Genomic DNA, 16614 nt, shown 5'->3' with positions numbered 1-16614 from the left:
ATTTCAACTTTTGCTCTTTGCTACATGCATATTCTTTTATTGTTCCATTTGTACAGCTAAAAAATAAATCATATTTTCCAAATGATACAACAAATATTCCTGATTTATCAATATTTATATTATTTTGTATCAATATTTTATTGCTATGTATAATGTATATACTAATTTAGATTAAGTTATGTAACTAAACTATTTTTTAATTCCATAGCTTACCAATTTACTTCACTATATTAATAACTATGTACTACGTTGTATGTTCAGTGAAAATATTTTTTTTTATAAATTATCTGTTATCTTCAATCGAGAATGACTAAAATCGAAAAAATTGAATAACACAAATTGATCACCTGGAAAAAAGTGAATATCGTTATCTATTACAAAACAAGTAATAGCAAATATAGGTACATAACTAGTAACTATAAACTAATACATTTTACATTATATTTAATGAATCTAATACTTGTATTAGTAGAAATAAGAGGAAAATACAAAAATATTAGTATTGTAAATTATTATAGCACAATTATACAAACGATGTATATTATTTGAAATTTCAACATTATGTTATTATACGGAGTCAGTATGTGGTCCGATCATTTACAATCACAATCGGGGGCTATAAATAAATTGATTTATAATATATTTAAATCATTTAAAAACTATTCTAAAATATTTGAGACTTATTATTATTTATTATGAATGATTTTATCATGTCAGTACTAAAAAAAATATAAAATTGAACGATTTTGGAAATGATTAATAAAATTATAATAAGTAGATATTAGAAATCGTAATGTTTTTAAAAAGATAACTAGTGTTATAACCTTCAAAATTGCACGAATAATTATGATAATTCAAGAAGAAAGAAGATATTCAACCATACACAATAATTCTTTTAAATCTTTTTTTTAAATATCTATAATTGTATACAATAGTTAACAATTAAAAATAATTTTAAACTATTAATTAGGTAAGTAATATTATAAATTTATAAATATATTACACCTACACTAGTAAATAATTCTAAGTTGATAATCAATTCAGATGTTAATTGCATGTTCAATTTGTTGGCACCATGCATTTTCATTGCCAATAAAAGTGACTTTTTAAATTGTATATCCATATGTGTTCAGTTAGTGGAGTAAAAAGCCAAGTTCATTACGTTTTTCTAAATAAAAAATATACAAATGAGAAAACCACTTAGAAACTTATAATGAACAAATAAAAAATATTATTAAATACCTACTATAGTATTTATAATTTACTATAGACTACGTTTACTGTTAAAAATGTAATTGTTCAAAAACTATTAGTATATAAATTAATATTAATTTCCTGTTTTTATTTTTCTGAGATTAGTATAGGTGCTTAAAAATTCTCTAATATGATTCTTTAACATAATCCTTTCAATCAATATCTCCCAAAAATAACCTATGCTCCATGGTATGTTAGTAAGCTAACCCCTCAAAAATTCCATTATTGATTATTCTTGAATAAGCATCTAAAAATTACACATGATTGCATTACGAAAAAGAACAACATCTTCATTCAAAACTGTTGATACCAATCTATTCTCTCTTAAACTCACAAATATAACCAGTCATCTAAAAATACAATGGTCCAAAAACCATGTAATTTAACTATAATGATAAATAAATTATATAGATATTATAAAAATATATATATATATATTAATATATTTCATATTATAAAATTATCTTAATGCAATACATAAATAAAAATAAATTGAAATCAGATCAATTTCAAGTTATTATCATTATTATAAATTTATAATTATATAATATAATCTTAGTATTTTACTTGTACCTATAATTAATTATAATCTATTTAAAAATAGTACATATATAATCAACTATCAAGAGTAAATAATTTACCTGATTATTGTGATTTCCAAACACGAGACATGTATAATATATTTGAAAGAAAAATATTGAAATACTCCATATTTTTACCGATTGTATTGACGTTAGTAACATGCCATTAAAATAAATCTAAAAAAAAAATTAAAAATAAAGGCATACGTTATGTAAATACAATAACTTATTTAGGTTCATCAAATTACCCAAGTTATCATAAAAGAAACAAATATGATTATAAATGAAGCCATAGTTAATTGAGGAACTGGACGAACAATCTTATAAAAATCATTTATTTTCCTATTAAAAAATAGTAAGACAATTATTAAGGACATAATTATTTTAATATAAGATAAGGATAATTAGTAGTTTATTGAAATATAAAATAAAGAATTTTAAATGCCAGTCATTAAAAAGTATCAGCTATATAAAATACATAGAGATGGAGAATTTGCGTAAAAAAATATTGGTATATTTACCAATTAAGAAGACACTACTCCCGCATGTGTTGTCTCTTTCTTACACATGTAAAACATACCAAAAAAGCTGTTTTGCGCGGGATAGAACCACTCAGACTGTAGCGATAGTTAAGACTCCAAATGTAGTTAATAACATTATCTGTGAATTATCGTTTTTATTTTTTTAATATCACTTTTACGAAAAAATGTCATATTGTTTCAAAATCCATTATTTCTGAACTTGAATAACATTTTTTTTTAGTTACGATATCTAAAAAACAAAAACCGATATTTTACAGCCAAAGTTCTCCTATTTTTGGGGTAAAAATTTCGTTTCTTAGTTCTTATTATGCTATAGCCTTTACGGTTCTTATCTGCGCAAAAAAGTTTTTGCTATGTTTTACATTTGTAAGACAGCTCATACGTGTGTAGCGTCCTTTAAAGTGGTAAAAATGGTAGAACAGCTAAATCTTAGAGCCTTAGATTTTATTAGTAAATACGATTTTTTATTTCTATTTGTGTATACAAATAAAATTTAGTTTTTTCTTATAATAATAACAATAAAGAATTAAACATTTTTCTGTATTAGCACAGTTTATGAATATTTAATGTTCAATAATAAAAATAAATATTATGTTTTAAAAGGTTTTATAGTTTAACTGAATACCTATTGAATTTATATATAAATAAATCATATACTATTATAAAAATGTAATAAAAAGTTGTATAACTTTTCCATACTTTTATATTTAATAACTCCAATATAACAAAAAATACAGTGAAATAAAATAAAATAATTTGATAGATGTCAATGTCAAACAATTACATTTCATTTATATTTTATTATAGGTATTGTATTAGATTAGATTATAGTATATAATGTCTAGAAACTTTTTAACCTATAAAATCTAAATAAATCACATTAATTATTAACGGAGTATTCTGCATTCACTATTTATATTTGTTATTTCGTTAAAAATACATCAGCGGGTTTTAATAAAAAAAACCATTGATTGTAACTTAAAAATTGTAAATACAATACTACCTCATGATATAGAGCTGTACATATTACCCTGCTTTGCCTATCTACGTAGGGATTTTTATTTTTAAAAATAAATATTATTTGATTTCGAATTTCGAAATGTTTGATTTAAGAGAAGTAATAATGAAACATGATAAATAATCACATTAAGAACGACAAACACGCTATATAATCATAAACCTAATAATCTATAATATTCTTATTATATAATGATTATATTATAACATCAAATATTTACGAGTATTCTCTATTATGAATGTGAGTATATAATATTATGTACAGCAATTTAGTATTTTTATCATTTTTTTTATAGTTTTATTGGTAACGAAGAACGCAGTAGTTTCTCCGAACTACGAACTATTATTTTATGTTATAATAACGGTTTTTTTTTCAACAATAAGTGAGGTATGTTCATCTACAAAATTTAACTTGGTTATTTGAAAATAATAATTGAAAAAAAAATGAATATTTCTCCAAATAAAAAAAATTAATAACTTCATATATACTGAAAAGTAAATTGGCAAAAACATATTTTTTCATGAAATAATATATTAAAATTATACCTTTAACAACTACATGTCAAACATATTATTATTAATCATTATAAGATTTATAAATGATACATATATCAACTCTAGCAGCACTTATATCTCTTAAAATACTATACTCGACCGTCAATATCTACACTACTCAGTGTTCTGTAAATTCGATTAGCCAATAAGGTATATACTTATTTACATTCACATCTTTATTATTGTGATTATGACTTTTATATGAAATACGATTTATTAGTTTAGGAACTAAATAAACTATTTTTGGTGAGACATGGTTATTTAAGTAGTTTGGATCACCCTATAATTCTATATAAGTAAATCTAAAATATCATATAATATTTTTGAAATATATTTTCTATAATTATAATATAATATATGATTTTATTATATTAACGATCAAGTACTTTTAATTATTAGTCACTATTAAGGGTGAGAAATTATAGAAATTGCATATTATGTCTTTTATTTATAGCTAGGTAAGCTAAAACTTTGTTTTATAACCTAGTGAATTCATGTTTGTAGTTTTTTTATTGCATATTTTGATATTTTTTTCAAGAATTAACATATTGATGATTTTTCATGCATATAAATGAATTTTTAATACAATTTATCCCATGGAACAATAATTGAAGACAAAACCTGTAGTTTCATATAAAAGTGAACGATTGTTTCAATGAAACAATTGACTGCATATAATTTGAAGGTATGAAAAAAAGTAATAATTAAATCTGAATGTTATAATATTTCCACAAATAAATATACTTTTAAGATTTATAGAAGTTTTTCCCGTTGTAAAAATATGTTTTCAGACAATCGTCGTCATTTAGGCGTTGATAATGTCCAAGGTCCAATAAATGCAATTAACTGAATTTATTTACATAGATGTATTCATTTTTTGATTGTAAGATAATTTAATAAATAATAATAGTACTTAAGTAAAAATAGTAAATAATTAAAAGTATAATAATACAGAACAATCTTAATGTATATTTTTGTTTTCTTTCTGCGTGTAAATTTTATCTCCTATAACTTTATCCTGAATCATTATACTTTATCTAAAAAGCGCCAAATTCCCAGATACAAAGGTTATAAATATTATGTAGATAATTCATTGGTATTCTATATTATGATTGGGAATTAATAACAGTTTATCCATGTGCAATACATTTTTTTTTATGCACTCATCAAAAATATAATTAAAGAGTACCTTTGGCCTTTTAAAAAATGTCAGCGTCAAATGCGAAAACTTGGAACAATTTTCTACTTTAAACGTTTACAACTTTTCAATTTTTAGTTAAATTTTTAAGTATTTTTTTATTATTTTTATCTGTATCCAAAGTTGTACGTAGAATCTTACAAATATTATATCATAAATATAAACCTAGTTGAAAAAAATAAATCAACTTATATCGACATAAATCCTATACTTTAGGCGGTCACGTTCAATTCCAACAACGGCGTTGAAAAAACCTAACAATTAAAATAAAAAAAACCGCATAATAGCTAAACTGCAATAATAATAACATTATATATTATAATTAACTACACTACTGTATACTGTGAGAAAAATCCTAATATAATAACCGTTTTTCTGACGATGAAACACACAAATAAAGCTATTATAAGTCATCACACATCAACCAATGGATGCAACATTATCAAATAGGTATATATATTATGTATGAATGTCGAATTGCGGTGAAGATCTTGACAATAATATAATACAATCGTTGAGTTGGTGTACGTATAACTGTTGCACCGACCGCTACCGGTGGCTGCACGAACACAGAAACAGCCGGCGATAGACATTTAACTGTGGAAAGACCGCAAAATTACGTCGTTTGTCCCAATGTGTCGACCGTGGAAAATGTTAATTGAAAAAAACACAACACTGAAAGGCTATATGGTTTCTTGACGTTAACTAAATTGAATACAGACACACACTACACACATATATAGACACTGCAGAAGAAACTGCAATGGTAAATAATGCATAACAGGATTTTTTTTTAATTTTTTGACGATGACACAGTCATCAGACCAATGCCGACTGCAACTTCATCTAACATGTATACATTATTCTCTGTATAATAATGTTAATAACAATATAATATCGATTTGGGTGTAATGAGACAAGACCTAAACACGTTCTAAGCGAGCGATTTAACTGTAAATACGATGAAAAATAACAATGAATTTATTATGAGCACGTCCTGTCTCCAGTGCAAATAATTATTCACCAAAGTATAAATTCTTCGATTCTGTACATTAAACATATCCTGGTACTTCATTTTATTAATTATATTGTTACAAACACTTCATAGATATATGCGCATAGACTATACAGCAAACAGAGAAACACGATATTTGGTATACATACATTATAGGCAATAATAATAAATATACAATAATAGGTATGATCGGCTAAACTAATATACCTACCCAGGCCGTAACTGGGGGGAGGGTTCAGGGGTCCGGACCCCCCCCCCCCGAAATTTTTTTTCAGTTACGGCCTTGTACCTATCTACAAATATAGGTAAGTAATGTACAAGGTATATCAATAACTAATAAACAAAATTTGACCTGATGAGATTTTTAAAAAATTTTATTACGTAATCTACATGTTTAAAGTTGTACATTTTAATGAATGATGATTATATCTTTAATGTTTAACCCACAGTAATAGTGTCTGTTTAGACAAGAAAAAATATAAAAATTAATTGCAATAAATAATTATTTGAAACCTTTATAAAATCAAATAAATGCGTCAAAAACCCCATAATACACTTTTTTTCTGTAAAATATATTTATATATTCTGTTTTGTTCATTGTAAATATATTTCATAATATGCAGCAAATCAAATATTTTATATTAAGCGAAAGTGATATGTTAAATAGGTGATTATTTGGACTTACGTAAAAATTCCATTCATTAATAGAACTTTATGGCATTATGTGTGTGTATTTATTCAACTTTAAAATCATCGATCCATTTTTTATCTAATTGTCTTCCTGGATCACCTAGAATGACGAGAGTAAATAGTTCAGAGAAGAAATAATTGCAATAGTAATGGAAATTGGATTGAAGTTATCTATAGAACATTTTAGTTACATTATGTAGAATTTGAATTAAGAAGTCTTTGTGCAGAGTGTGATTCGAAACATAAAAGGGTACTTTAGCAATTTGACAAAGACATTGGGTTGAAACGTTTGGATTTTATTTATATTCGAGGGTTGGGCTGAACAACAGAGAATTATATTCCGTAAGTCTATATCGGTTCTAAAAGAAGAGTTATATTTTTCAAGATTCTAGACTTAAGACTCTTGAATACTAAATATCTATTAGAATTCGGAACTTTGGCTTATTGTAAAATAATTATTATTTAGAGATAGTATACATACATAAATAAAAATATAAGGAAATTAATTGTCTATTGTGCGTATGTATACATTATACACAAATCAATAAGTATACATTAATTAGTATTTACACCTACATAAAAAAATCACATCGTCATAAAATCACTATAGGTTCTTCTCAGAACACTGTAATTACTTATTTATCTTATCAAAATTATGTTCAACAAACGTTATTTAAAATTAAAACATTTATAAAAAAATTTTCAAATGTATACCTATATAATAACTATATATTGTAATCGGTATTCTAGTTAATCGGTGAGTCGGAAAAATGTTTTAACCACTAATACATTCTTATATACCGTGTGGGTTTTTGAATACGGCGAAATAAATTAACCGTTACTGTGAAGGCGACATTATCATCGTTTTTATTTATTTCTTTGACTAACCCGTTAGTCACTAGTATAACTATACACTAATTGCATACAAAATGTTTACAAAATTTACATGAAAATAGTGTCCCATGGTGTACTGATGTACCTACATAGACTAGGTACATATATTATGTACTGTGGATATAAGACGCACAATAAAAACATCGTATTTTGAGTGAGAACAATTTAAATGGTAACCATTTTGGTTCAAGACTATAGTTTATAATGTACACTTTTGTGTACTTTCATACATATTATGATGTTATATAGTGACATACACAAGTAGTCTCACTAGTCACTACACGCTTCTCAATATGCGTATTTTTATTTGATGTATTTAAATTAAAAATGAATATGTTTATTCTTTCGTATTAATTCATAAAATAATTTAATAGTAGCCAATTTCAGGTGAGTTACATATTTCTAAAATTAATATAATTTAAATAAATATTTTATAATAGTAAATCCTCGTATGTAGTTATAATAATTGTTATTATACACATGAATTTCAAAGTTCAAACAACATTTTATAGTAAGGTGATAAAACATGTTCTGCTGAATGCATCAAGCTTTTAAAAGTTAACGATGTGGAAATTCGCTGCTTATGCAGTATAAAATACTATTTTATCTGATGTAACCCTTTAGGAGCAGTAAAATGAATGTTTTAATCATCAACTTTGAAGTTCGTTTACTGACATTTGGGAGAGGGGGTAATTTGCGTTTGGACAAATTTATCATAGTGCGTCTGGGTGAGTAGTTGTAAAACATTGTAATGTGTTTGGAGACGTTTTTTAATATCTTATTATACGTTTGGGCAGTATTTTATCAATCTATTTTTCCTTTCATTCTGACATACTCCATATGAATGTCATGGATATAATTAAAAATGTATGTTTTTCTTGAAATAGTTATTAGTTATTTAATTAGTTTATTTTTTGCATTATTTAATATTAAGTTTTAAAAATATATTTTTTTTTATTGTTTTCTTAATATTTTACATTTTTACCCCTATTCGCTTTGTGTATTTTAAAATTTTAATTTCACCTGACATATCTGACTTGTCTCAACTTTTTTTCAAAAATTCTTATTTACCTAATTTAAAATTTCATTAAATTATGTAAATATTTTTTTTCTGGTTTTCTGACCATAGTACCAACCAAGCGTTTCATAACAGGTGGACATAGAAAGGGACAGGTCGATAAAAAAGTCATCTAAAACGCTTAAAACCATGCCACCACGACAGTCGATATATTTTTTTTGAACACGTCTCGTCTGTACTATACTCTTTCAAACACAGTATAAGGAGCTCACTAGTCACTCAAGCACATTATTTATGTATTATTTTATTAAAAAAAAAATAGTTCATCTAAACTCATTACACTCAGTTTCTGATAATACGTTGAAACCGATAAATATTTTAGTGAAGGAAAGGAGGAGGGGATACCCTCTAAAAGTAGATTTTAGTCATTTTCAAAATATTTACGAAAAACAAAATGTCTAAAACCTAAAAAAATAAGTTATAGACAATAATAATATTTATTTATTTATATTTTATTTAATGTTTATCTAATTTTATTAATACTTAATAGTATTATTATTCATCCTTCTCTTTGATTTCAATAATCTCGACTACAAATTTGAATATGACGCCAACGTATTTGCTGTAAGTATAGATTTTAAATTTATTCATTCGATCAAACTTTTAATATACCAAAGTAAAAGACAATCTTAATTTTAAATGCATTTGGACTATCGAATACTATTTGTCAATAAGATTGTGAACGCATTCAGACTATGAAAAAAGTAAAAATTAAAAACGGGACACATTCGGGATATTCTCATAAATCCAAATTCATTAAAAACATTTAGATTACAGAACATAAGGTTAATTTAACGTAATTATGAAAATAATTAAAATCAAATACACCCTTTAGTAAGAAACCAGATAGAAAGTTAGAAATATTAGACATTAGTAGGAAAAACTATAGGTACAGACAATAAATAATAAACGGCGCAAAAAAGTTGTTTTTTTATACTTCATTAATAAAATCGTTGTATTTTCATCGCGCTTATTTTAGGACTCCAATTATTTAACTAAAATTATTCACTGACCTAAATACACTGTCGAGATCATCCATCAAACGTCTATCAAACGTTTTTTGTTGTATAAGACATGGGAAAAATAAAACGTGATGGCGCTTCTGACACGCCACGCAAGCAGTATTATGGAAACCATAATATTTCTTCCTCGTGTATTATCTCCACTGGCTCCACTTCAACTTGTCGTCTACTACATTAAACTTACAACAATATAATTTATTATTGTATTTGAAGTTCGACAACTCCGTTCATAAGCGATACCTAAAATTCGTGTACGAATAAATTATTGCTGCCGATGAATACATATTAATGTATATATATATTATATGTATATGCATATTACGTATACTATACGTTTAGTTATTAAAAAAAAAAAAAAAAAAATATGATAACAAAATGAACAGTATATGTATACTTATATCTTTTTGCTTCTGAATTCAATAGGAATTCGTCACACGCATCCGTCTAAAAACGGTACACAATTTGATTAGTTAGAACCGTGCCCGTACATGTATATTAAAGCAAAAAATAAAGTAACAAGTGTAGTGGGCAGTATTGATGGACGTCCATTAAAAATGTTTACGAATTCACAGTCGTAAAATCTCTTATTCTTATTACTATTGAATGTAAAAACTTAAAACATACGTCTATCGTGAATCTATATATGCACATTGTACAGCTATAACTGTGTCTATTTTATATTTGTGTCTAGTTGAAACTATTACCAATGTGAAATGTACACATATTTTCGTAGGAGATCATCGTCCTTAAAGGATGTTTTTGTATTAAAAATATTAAAATTATATAATATTATATATTGTGTAGGTAAATATTAGTATATTACATGTTGAACAGTCTAGTAAGTTTTCTTTTATTCGGTAGGACTGTTCAAATCCAATAATACCTATTTCATTATTTCATTTAGGTATTTGTATAGATATTTTGATATTTATTAACCAATTCATTATTCTGCCATATATAATAATATACAATAATATAATTAATTATTTTCTGAAATAAATCGAAGGCTATTTTAATATATAATGAAAGTTTGAAACGTTTAAACTAAAATAGTAAAATAAATAATATTAACTATTATTATTCATGTAAAAAGTTTCAAATAGACTATAACTACATAATTTGCTTTAAATTTTATCATGGAAATATTTAATAACATATAATATTTTCTGTGTAATTGATAGTTGAGGTACGAGAGAAAAAAATAAATCAGAATTCTACTATTCGTTAAACACTAAGAATAATGCAAATCAACGAAATTATATACATTTTTAGTTACATTACTTGAAAACTGGCTTAAACTTTTTATATTCCGTTTTACTTTTCTTAGAGTAAGAACATCTTAAACGATTCATCACGAATGTATACACAATAGTTGCATGTCCATTAAATATATGTTTATTATTGTCGTCTGCGGCAATATTCGTCAGCCGTAGTATTTTGGCGCGAGTCCCATATTATAACAATCGACTCGTCCACGATCTGTGAAAATCTGATAAACGCAATCGCCGGTTAATCAATTATTATTATTTCGTTTCGGGGTGACAACCGTCCTCCGTCTGCATGATGTATGGTCGTCTAGCTATTATATTGTTTAAGATATTATATTGGCAATGCGCATCCAGGTCATGGTAAAGCCAATTCTTTTCACGCGTTACAATACAAAATTCCATCATACGTCCGTGCATAGATGACCCGGAAACTTTACATTGATTTTGTTCTCTATATTTAAACGCGTACTACAATACACTATATAAAAATATTATACGAGTAATATCGCAAACAAATGTCCGAAATCAATAATAATATAATACAAAATATTATAACGAGCTTCGTTGAAAACGCCTCTCTGTCCTCTTTACCATCAATGTAAAAAAACGGCTTCATAGAATGATTTTTTTCTATTTAATCTTTATGTAAATTATGGGTACCCCTGTAGTGGTAATAACAAAGCACGAGCCGATAAACTGAGCACTATTGCCAACAAACTGAAACTAATTATTATTACCTTTAAGGCTACAATTACAGCGAATTATTAAATGTTTCTATGTATAAACACACAATCTTTTGCGACATTGAACGCAATAACACTATTAAATAAGTACCTATATACCTACTATTGATGACTTTGATTTAATTTTTCAACTACCTTCCAAGTTAAAATAGACTTAAGTACCTATACCACTACTAAGTATAGTACGAGTACACACACTCATCACGCGCTGAATAAATTGATCTTCGTAAACGGGTAAAAGTTTGTTATTATCGAAAATAACATTTTATAATTTATATAGATATAATATACCTACTTATTTCATATTATGCGACAGCATTATTACATGCTTGTTTTTATCCACATTGTTATAAAAAAAATTATACCTATTTGAGTGATCGTAAAATTCAATAAACCACATTTAGTACCTATATACATTCAATTTATATGATGGCATTTTACTGGTTAAAAAATTAATTCAAACTATCAATAAAAAGTTAGTAGGTATATATCCACGAATTTCAAACCATTTTAACGCCAATATATAAATTTAGGTATTTGTCTACTATTTGATAACTGATTGAACAAGCTTTTTCCTTATAAATAAAAGAACAATATATAATATAATAATAGGTTTTTCTCAAGATACAATCAAATCAACTTTCAAAACAATTTAGTTATTAATTATTATTATTTATAAACGTCAATTTTTATTGTAGAATAATGTAGATGATGTATATTTAATACAAAAATTATATTTTATAATATACTGTATTAATATATATTATGTCTTAAAAAATGTATTATTTTTTAATTTTAAATGTGTAAGACTATTTGCCTCCATCCCACGTATATATATATTTTTTTTTTGAAGAAATACAACATAAATTACTATAACCTCAACCTACTAAGACTCTCAGGTGTAGTTATCCGTCTACGATTTAATAAAACGTCGAGTGGCAATGTAGTACACAAAACACCAAATATAAAATACACGACTAAAGTAAAATTGCATTTAAAATTGTTTATCTCATTTCAATATGATCCAGTCAAGCTTATTTGAACACAATAATGTTTTTTTTTTCTATAGCAATTTTATATGTTTTACATAAATCATATATAAATGGGTGCATGTATTTTCAGCTAAGCAAGGATGTATAATAACATGTATGTTAAGTTTTTGTTTAAGTTTGATTAATATGGTCTTAACTATTACTAATTTTACTATATACCAATATTATAACTGTTTAATTTTTTTAATGCTAAATAATTATTAGGAAAAAATTTCAATAAAAAGAAATAAACACTTTTAAACCATATTGCTTTAAATTTGTACACAGAACTGTAGAAGCTTATAATAAGTACTTAAAGTACTCGTATAATATAATATACTGAAGTCAATAGGTGATTGTATATCATCAACCTAATAACAATAGCATAATATTTCCAGAAATAAATCAATCAATTGTCCTAATATGTAATACAAAATCCATTTTATCTATATTCTACTTACATGGGGCTAATATTGGTAGAGCAAGATGGCATGTGCTGCAACTGCAGTGTTTTCATATACGATGCAACATATCTTTCCCCGTGACTATTCGGCACTGATGCTCGTTCAAGTTATTCGCACCAATTGTTTGTAAATCTGTATTATGAATAATTGCGATCACACACTATTGACCTATGATATTTTTTATTGTTTAATATCAATGCATAATAAACATTTAATTTTCAATTTAAATTTTGTTCGCTGATCGCAGATCAAACAGAAGAGATCGCCTTAATTATGTTTGTAATAATAATAATAATAATTAAAGGCCTAATAGCTAAATGTAGTCAATTTTCTAACACTTTGTCTCTATAGGTCATTTACCTCCGGTCCTGGTTTCCCACATAAAATATAGTTTATCGATGGTTATCTCGTTACACACGTACGAACAACGTGCCATTTCTGCCGTCGATATCCTTACATGGGTCTTGCTCGATTCGTAAATAATAGCGTGCGGGATCAGATGCGGGCGGCAGAGCGTGGACATGATTATAATATAGACGCATGTAAGGAATGAGTGTATGGTACCCTGAAGCCGGTATTTGGTTAGGTTATTTTAATGGGTTTTAAGTAGAAAAAAATATTCAACATTTAACAAACATCATTAAATTATAAAAAATTTTCCTACTAGTCGAAAAAAAATATTAGTTAAATTACCCACAAAATTTCATTATGGAGCCTTTACCAAAACTCCATTTCATAAAATTCAACTAATTGATTTTACCTTAATTATATAACCCTAAATTATTTTTGATTTTTTAAAAAGCATTATTTACAGATTTTACAAATACGTACTAAATTATAAACAAAAACAAATTAAGTTTATTTAATGAACGATCACGTGATTGGCAACAGATAATAGTAAATTGTGAAGAATGTGTAAATGTAATATTATATGTCATATATTGTTTTATGTTGGTTGCTAGTGCAAGCATTAATATAATTATTATATCATTTATATGGTATAGCGGATATATGGTGCGTACCTACAATGTATTATATATTGACGATCGAGTAAACCGCGGGAGCGAATACTAAACAGTTTTCGCGAATCGAAGAATATATTATCATACAAATATGTAGACCGAAAACAACATATTGTGGTGGCGTTCCACGAGAGTTTCGCCCGATCTTCTCATTTTCTACTATTCACCAGGACACCAGCACAACCTGCCACCGCGGTTGTGGTATATACCTACAAACAAAATAATATACATAATATATATAATAAATAATAGCGAAATCATATCGTCTAGTCGATGTTTATGTATATTGTATATAGATATATAGTTATAAACTTATAAACCTATAATATACACATCGCGCGCGTCCAATAATCCAATTAATCGCGCGCCGCGGTGACCGCTGCCGCCACCGAAAAATATTATTATCAACAGCCGGAACGGATACGCGTCATCATTTCTGAAGAATTCACATACACGCAGGAACGTGGTACGGAAACGTTGGAGGCTGGGGATCGACAAGAAATGAAAAAAAAATCAGAGAGGTAACAAAATTTGATCGATTTCAGTTTTTATATTTATATTATATGCGAAATATTATTATATTATGCGTATTACGATGTATAACATGCGTATAAAAATGCGGAGAAAGTATAACGCGCGGGTAAATCAATGTAGACCGCGATACTGCATTGTGTGCCGCGTATATATGTTTATAGTAGGTGGATGTGGGCGGTGTGGTCGCAAAGAACGTGCTAATGTGGTCCTCATGCATTTTTCATCTAAATTTTTTATTTCCTTTGTCGGTTGACCGGTTGTTTCTTTCGCGTTTAACATAATTTATTTTCGTTTTTTTTTCTCGACACCCGTCAGTATTCTTTTAATCGATGATTGTTTATTTATCAGTCTTGAGTCTTGAGAGTACACTAGAGTAGATTTAATAATAAATTAAAAAACATTGTATAAATTTAGCAAATCATTATAATTATCGTTATTATAATATTATTATATAGTAATTCTCAGTTATACTTAGACAGCGAGCTCATAATACACGCATCTCTTTTGCTACACATATGCAAATGTACTAACTACTATAACATATAAGTATTAACTCTGAAAATTCACGATATTGTGAGGTAACTTTACCTATATAACTATATATATATAGTTAAACGATATTCAAGTAAGCAAGAACAAATTATTTCACAAATATAATAATAACATTGATCTTTTTATTTTATTTAAATAAACGTATTTTTATGTTTGTGTGATAGTTTGTTTATATAGAAAAAAAATGTGTTCTGCAGTTAAAAAAAAAAAATTTAAGAGGATGTCAGCGCACTGTTTGTCTAGCCCACGCGCAACATAGACAAAACGCATTTACGCAGTTTAAGTAGAACTCACTTAATTTTGATTTTAGAGTAAATATAACTATTATAAAATTAAATTTTAATAATATTTCTGAGTACAAGACGATGGGTTTTTAAAAAAAAAATTAAAATGTTGAAAATTTAAAGGTTATAAAAAATGTTGTAATTTATAGCTATTTTTAACGACATAATTAACGTTGTTTTGGGAATAATGGAAAAAACTTATCGATTTGTACTCAGAAATTGTATCAAAATTTAATTTTATAATAGGTATATTTATTTTAGAACCAAAATTGAGCGAGTTCTACTCAGACTGCGTAAATGCGTTTTGTCTATATTGTGCGTGGGTTAGAGAGAGAAAACAAACAGTGTGTGACATCTTCTTAAGATTCTGTTCGTCTCACCTTTTGGTGTGAGAAAGACAAAATTAATGCAGTTTATTTTTATCTATTATTTTAGAGTTTTATATATTTTATTTAAGTATTATTACAATAATACAATTTAATTTTTAAGTACTTTGAAGTAAAAATTTTAACATCTAAGTAAAGAGTTTTCATTTCACCGTAGTAATTAAGTACAGGAAGTGAATTATAAGGTGTTCCGTTTTTTCGTCTTGCCCCACAATCCCCTCTTATAACCGAGTTATAAATTATAATATTATATACATATTATAACTACACGATCTACCTATACTTTCTGCAGCATGGTAAACTGCCATGGTAAGACGAGATCAAGCACTGTGATAATATATTGAACCGACTAGACGTTTCCAATTATCGCATCGACAACTCTATCGAACGACTATGTATAAGCGTTACACCTACACGCCCCTTTGGCAATTTTCAACGCGAATTTCGTCGTGTAACTGACAATAAATAACAGTCGTTAAATTTG

At 26.6% G+C, this 16614-nt stretch overlaps 1 pseudogene; it reads right to left on the bottom strand.

Annotated features, from left to right (window-relative positions):
- Positions 1 to 296: 296 nt before the first annotated feature.
- LOC113560578 lies at positions 297 to 3385 on the bottom strand (annotated as a pseudogene).
- Positions 3386 to 16614: the final 13229 nt, after the last annotated feature.

The sequence above is a fragment of the Rhopalosiphum maidis genome, chromosome 1 (genome assembly GCF_003676215.2).
Source record: "Rhopalosiphum maidis isolate BTI-1 chromosome 1, ASM367621v3, whole genome shotgun sequence".
NCBI lineage: Eukaryota > Metazoa > Arthropoda > Insecta > Hemiptera > Aphididae > Rhopalosiphum > Rhopalosiphum maidis.
Note: the sequence above shows the minus strand (reverse complement) of the source record. Positions and strands in the feature narration are given on the sequence as shown.